This window comes from Nicotiana tabacum, chromosome 10 (genome assembly GCF_000715075.1).
Source record: "Nicotiana tabacum cultivar K326 chromosome 10, ASM71507v2, whole genome shotgun sequence".
NCBI classification, from domain to species: Eukaryota; Viridiplantae; Streptophyta; class Magnoliopsida; order Solanales; family Solanaceae; genus Nicotiana; species Nicotiana tabacum.
This window is the reverse complement of record NC_134089.1, coordinates 60,999,606-61,006,113: the sequence shown is the minus strand read 5'-3', so window position 1 is coordinate 61,006,113 and position 6,508 is coordinate 60,999,606.

Below are 6,508 nucleotides of genomic sequence, written 5' to 3'. Positions count from 1 at the left end.
TGAAAAGCATGATTGAATCAATAAAGCAAATAGAGGGGAGGGGAAAGGAAGGTTCATGGTGTAACAATTTCAAGCAAGTAAATGGATGGGGAAAGGTAGGTACATGAAAGAAGTCAAAGAAAGAAACTTGATAATCCAGACAAACAAAGATTTGTCATGGTAAAAGCCTAAGTATATCCCCGCAGAGTCGCCATGTTGTCGCATCCCGTTTTCTCGCAAAAGTGAATTTCGACATGTGACAACTCTTTTAAATGTTATTAAAAGAGAAGAGTCACCACCTAATGATTTTTGAGGTGCGTCAGGGCATCTATTTGCGAATAACTCTGTTTAACTAGTCTATGTTTCTAGTATCGGCTAAGGGCTCAAATTACCTCGAGAAGAAAGTGTTAGACATTCTTTGAGATCGAATTAACTATCCTAAGTGAGCATGCAAGTTAATTTGTTAAGTTTTAGATGTTCCACCTAGATAAATCAAAATTTCTCCACAACACTAGATGTACAAGGAACAATAAGGCACGATGAGGGGTATCTTAGATTTTTTAGCCTAAAGGATTACCCCATTCAAATGAAATAATACTTTACAACCTTTAAGTGCAATGGTTGCTCGTATTATCCAGCGAGCACAAAATATCATCTCCAACTACCCTATTAATATTTTTAAGTATTTATCTAAAGCGCACTAATTCAATTCTTAGTCATACCTGTTTACCTTGAAAATGGTAATTACAATTAGATTTGATTTTCTAGTTCTAAAAATACGTTATTTATTTTTATGCTAGTTGTTAAGCAGTAGATGCTAGGTGTGAGACTAGAAAAATGAGATAAGAACTTTGAAAGCAGTATGTTTAAGCAAACCGAGTGGTTGAGAATCGGGGTCTCGAGCCAGATTATACGGGGCCTCGAGGTCGAGCTAGATACTGAGCTGTGGACAGCCGATGAAGGACTAATAGCTTTGAGAGCTTTGATGAAGGCTCTTTAAGATCAATAATGAGTAATAAATGAAGAACAATTAATGAAATACAATAAATGTAAGTAATAGAATCAAGGGAGAATATGTTTAAGTTAGAGAGCAGAGAATGTTCTTGTTCTTATATTGAATGTTGTGTGTCTTTACAAAATGACAAGGGTCCCCTTTATATATGGGGAAGAATCCCAACATAGTACAAATGTATTTATTACAATGATATATAGCTGGTACAACTATTTAATGACACGGTACTGGCTCATAGTAGCCTAATAGACTTGGTCAGCCTAAATCACGTGCCTTAGGAACTTTCCATTTTTCCATCATAACTACCGATCTGCACTGCCCCGAGGTCAAACATTGATAACCCCTCAGGTTTGAACCTCGACCATTTCTTGAGCATTTGGAGACGTGCCTACGAAGTGTCATAATGACTATAAAATCAGACCCTCTGATTTTTACCGTATACAGATAGTCCCCACGTTTCTTAGGATGAAAATGACAAGAAACGGTCTTGAATTCTTACCTCTTCAATACTACCCCCGTGACGTCAGCCTATCAGAGCACTAAATGCCATGACTCAAAAGAATGTGTAGGGGTCGTTGTCAATACGACTATCGAGAAGCCCATAAACCGCTATTGGTTCAACCTTTTCACTTCCCAAACGCTGCTCATGTGGCTTCTATAAATGCCTCAATCGTTTTGCCATTCAAATTTTACAACACCTTCAAGATTTTATAGCTAAGTTCACCATCTTCTGCATTCTTCTCCCTTATGTGCTTGCTTATTCACTTTCCTTCCTAGAGACCCCTCCTTTTCATAGTCATGGCCAGAACCTCTAGAACGGTACCTCAAAAGGAGGGCACCGCCTCATCGTCACGCCCATCGAAGTGCAAACCAAAAGTACCCCCAACTGTCGAGAAGTGTACCCCTACCGAATTCAATATTGTATCCGATTTTTCCATCAAAAACCCCCTGCTACACCAGGCCGATCTGAGCACATGTCTCGGTACATCAGCATGGTGACCGATGTGAACAGAGTGAAGGAAGACTACCGATGGGGGGAGGCGGTATTAGTAGAGATCCCCAATCCTGAAGAAAGCATAGTAGACCACAAAGCTAGCTTCCTCAGCGTATATACATACCCATTTACTTTAGGCCCCGCATATTCTTCGGATCCTTCTTCCCCGTTGATAGATCCGGTGATTCTCGATTTCTACCATGAGTACCGAGTGACGCTTGGTCAGATCTATCCTTCTTTCTAGAGGATCATTGACATGCTTTAATACTTTTCCAACCAGGTCGAGGGTATGACCTTCACCCTCAATCACTTGGTCAGATTATATAGCCCTCGTCTTTTTTGTGGTTTGATCAAGCTTCATCCTCGATCCACGAGGCTGTTCTTTTCGAGCATCGATGAGGACAAGGATCGGGGGTGGATGTGCCGGTTTGTCCAAGTGAGGACCTCAGACATTATCCCGGCTAATAGGATGCCATTCTAGGAGGAGTGGAATATGAACCGTAAGTTCCCCTACTTCGAACATATTTTATTGCCTTTTCATCCCCTTCTGAAAATGATCTTCTCTTGATTATGCAGTCACCATTTGGTACCCTGGCGCGGTTCAGAACCTATTGGGATGGATCAGACATTTGGATTCTGCTTTCCCCTATCTCGATCGTTCTTGGCGCGACTTGGCCAAAACGTGGTGGCAGGCCAAGAACCACAGTATGCTCTTTACTGCTATTTGTACCATGTTTCCTTATAAACATCTTTTATGGTGGTAATTTTGATGCATCGCGCTTATGTAGTCCTCGAGGATGGAGTGTTGATGAGATCGTCTCCTGATGGTGAGGAAGGGACCTCAAAGCCCGATAAGGGCAAGAAGAGGAAGAAGTAGGCGTCGACTGCGTCTCTCAAATCAGAGAAACCTAAAGTTCAAAGGCCTCGGACCGATGCCAAAGTCTCAACTTTGGTTGCTGTGGCGAGTCCCCGTGCCGAGGATGAAGGCGATGATAATGATGAAGTCCCTTTGGTACAAAGGACGAGACCAGGTGTGGATGCTCCATAAGTTGTTGGGCAGAAAGCCGCCAAATCGGGTGTGGTCGATATAGACCAAACCCGTGCTAAGAAGACCCTCGAGGAGGGTGCGGGTACAGTCCCCAAGTTCCAAGTCGGACATAGTGCAATCCGCGCTGATGAGCCCGCCGCTAGTGACTTCGGAAGGCCTGAGCCCGAAGCTTCTCGGGGGCAAGATGAGACCCTTAGAGAAATTAATGCCCTAGGTGGCTTTAATTTGGGCCATTCGTACTCACTGAGGGAAATCAGGGATGCACAAGACTCGGGTACCGCCGACATGGGGGCTTCTCATAAAGGGGAAGATGTACTCGAAAACCTTTTCGTGGGTGTCGACAAAGACATCGACCTTGATGCTCCTATTGCTCTCGAGGAGGTAGAGAGGCTTCAGTAGCAGGTGATATTCTTTGGCATATTTTTTAGCGCTTCAAATTTTTTGCCTTTGTTTTTCTAACTTCCTTGCTTCGTTACAGTCCAAGAAAATGTATGACCATGCCTTTTCTAGGCTTTGAGACGAGCTTTCGTGCTGTGGGAAGGAGATTGAGAAGCTCACCTCGGAGCTAAAGAAGTCGAATGCCTCTTCTGCCCAAAAGGGGGAGGAGTTGAGCGGACTTGGGGCGAATTTGGAGGGAGTGCGCTAGGAAAGGGCTGGCCTCGCTGAGCATGTATCACGGTATCTATGAAATCATCTTTTATTCTTTTAACTCGATGCTCACCGACTTGTTTTTCCTTTGCAGATTGGGCAGAAATATGCCCTGGTAGGGCGACTTCAAGAAAAGGCTACAGTCAAGGATAAAAAGATCCTCAAGCTAAAGGAGCAAAATAAGGCCGTGACCTCGGAGAGAGACCTCTTGTGGATAGAGTTGACATTGGTCCAGGGTCTTCTTCGAAATGCTCAGGAGGAGGCTGCTGCACTATCTGTGGCCAAGTCTGAGGCCGAAGAGAATGTGTCTTCATACATGAAAGATACCGCTACTACAAATGAACGAGCCCGAGAGATATTAGAGAAGGCCAAGCAGAAACTGGCTCGGGCCGTTGCTTACGCTCGTTCGCAAGAAAGGAGGCAGGCTCTCGAGGAAGCAAGCGCCATAGGCGTCGATCTCTCAGCTGAGATTGAGGAAGCTCGAGTCTTGAAGGAAGAATTGGCATTTTCGGCCACTTCAGACGAGGGTTCCGGAGTTGATCCAAATAGTAGCGATGGTGAAGAATAGACCCACGCCGTCTTCCTTTCTTTTTTGTGTATGAATTTCTCGGGGGGAACGGTTTTGTAAAGACACCCCTTGTAAATATATTTTTGGTAATGCTAGAAGATTTTCCTGCTTCAAGTCTTCGAATTTGTTTTCAACTTTTATGTTAAGTTAGTTTGTTGGATTTTGATGTTGGCTCTTTTTGGAGCCCTTATTCGAAGTAGCTGAAATCCTCAAGATCGAGCACCATCTCGAGGCTTAGATTGATACAGATGGCTCCTTAGAGCTTATTTCATTTTGATAGAGATCTTCGAGATCAGGCACCATCTCGAGGCTTAGAGTGATATTGATGGCTCCTTAGAGCCTATAGTTATAATGGCAAAGATCATCGAGATCGGGCACCATCTCTAGGCTAGATTGATACGAGAATCTTGGCCCTTCGAACGCCGTATGACGGCGTCATTTGTATGGCACAGTCGCAAAGAGATCGGGGTGGTCCCACCTGTACACTTCCCCAAAAGTGGTAGTGACATGGTCAGAATTAATTGGCCTTCAGAATAGGCGAATAGTCGCTGCTTGCTCTATATATGCATTTGCTTGTTTCTTAACTGAGGACTCCGCTACTTTGAGTAACTATCCCTTTTATAGAGCTCTTATTCTTTGTGCTAGTTCTCTTACCATTTCAACTCAAAGCTTTCGCCCAAGTCTTCATCCTCCTTTTCTTATTTTACCATATCCATGGTCGCTACGTCAAAATCCGTTCACCAAGAAGAGGAGAGTTCTGCCTCTGTTTCGTGCTCGGTCGGTGGTACACTGCCGGTGCCTGGTGAGCTAACCTCGAGGTGCTTTGTCTCGAGGAGAGATTTTACATTAGAGAGACCTCCCAACGTTCAGGGCCATCGGGATCAGGCATCAAGGTTTATCTCCTCAATAGGGGAGGAACACCTCGAGATAATTAGGAAAGATTGCGGATGGGGAGAAAAGGTGGTACTGCAGGTACCTTCCCTGGAAGAGAGCGTTATGGATCATGTCGAGGGGTTTTTGAACGTATATACGTACCCCTTTACATTGGGCCCTATCGATATGGTTGTGCTTGAATTTTGTAGAAGATGTCAGGTTACCCTAGCACATGTTCACCCGTCGTTTGGGAGGATAGTGCTGATGATAAGATATTTTGCAGATAAGGTCGGGCTCGAGTTCACCCTTAGCCATCTTATTAGATTGTATCAGCCCTTGAATTATCGAGGCCTGATTACTCTACGATGTCGATCCACTCGGCCCTTTGTTGCTAGCAATGAAGAAGATGGAGACCGAGGGTGGATGAGCCGTTTCGTCCAAATGTGGACTGTCGATATTATCCTTGTAGAGTTCCTTCCATTTACTAAGAAATGGAACTTTACACGTAAGTGTTACACTCGTGTTCCTATTATTTCTGTCTATAGTGGAGGCAGATTCTGTAAAGATGCTTTCTTTTTCTTTTCTTTTTTGCAGCAATCCCGTGGATGCCACACGAGGTTCCCGACCTGACGAATTGGACTGGGAGACTAGTAGCTTGCTCAACTTATGATGAACGTAAGTTGCGAGATTTGGCCAAGGGTAGATGGGAGGCAAAACATCACGGTACATGGTGTGTGGCTCGCTTTCTTTGAAAGGTAATTTCTTTTATGCGTACTAACTCCGTCACCACAGGAATTGGATATTTTTTTGAGATGAGGCCGTGCCCCCTCGGGGAGGATGAAGAATCGTCAGCTTTGGGTCGAGGACTAATAACAAACGGAAGGAGTTCTCGAAGGACGAGGGTGCTTATAGCGAGGCAAGCCCTGCTCAAAGGCTCAAAGAAGATGTATCTGCTAAGCCTGTGGCATCTGAGGCTTCTAGCCTTGGAAAAGTGGTTCCTCCCTTGCCGCCGTCTTCATTTCTCGTCGAAGATACTTCGAGGGATACATGTGTTCAGCCGTCGTCCTCGTCCCCCGCCGAAGGTACTTCGAGGGATGTTCTAAACCAGGGGCCATCTAAATCAAGCGAGGTCTCAAGCGACCATGTCCCCACCGAGATCGGTTCAACTGGGGCCGATGGGACCAGGTTAGTAGATGCACACTCAACCTTTGAGGAGGCTCAACGGCTTTGTTCGGTGGTGAGCTTTGGTTGACTTCGTTGATCTTTTAATATTACATTTTTGTTTTCTCATTGAGCTTCTTTTTCATAAGCCTTTGACAAGCTCAAGTCCGAGCTGCTCCGTTGTGAAGTCAGGTTAGGCGAAGTCCTGGATGGGGAGGAATACTT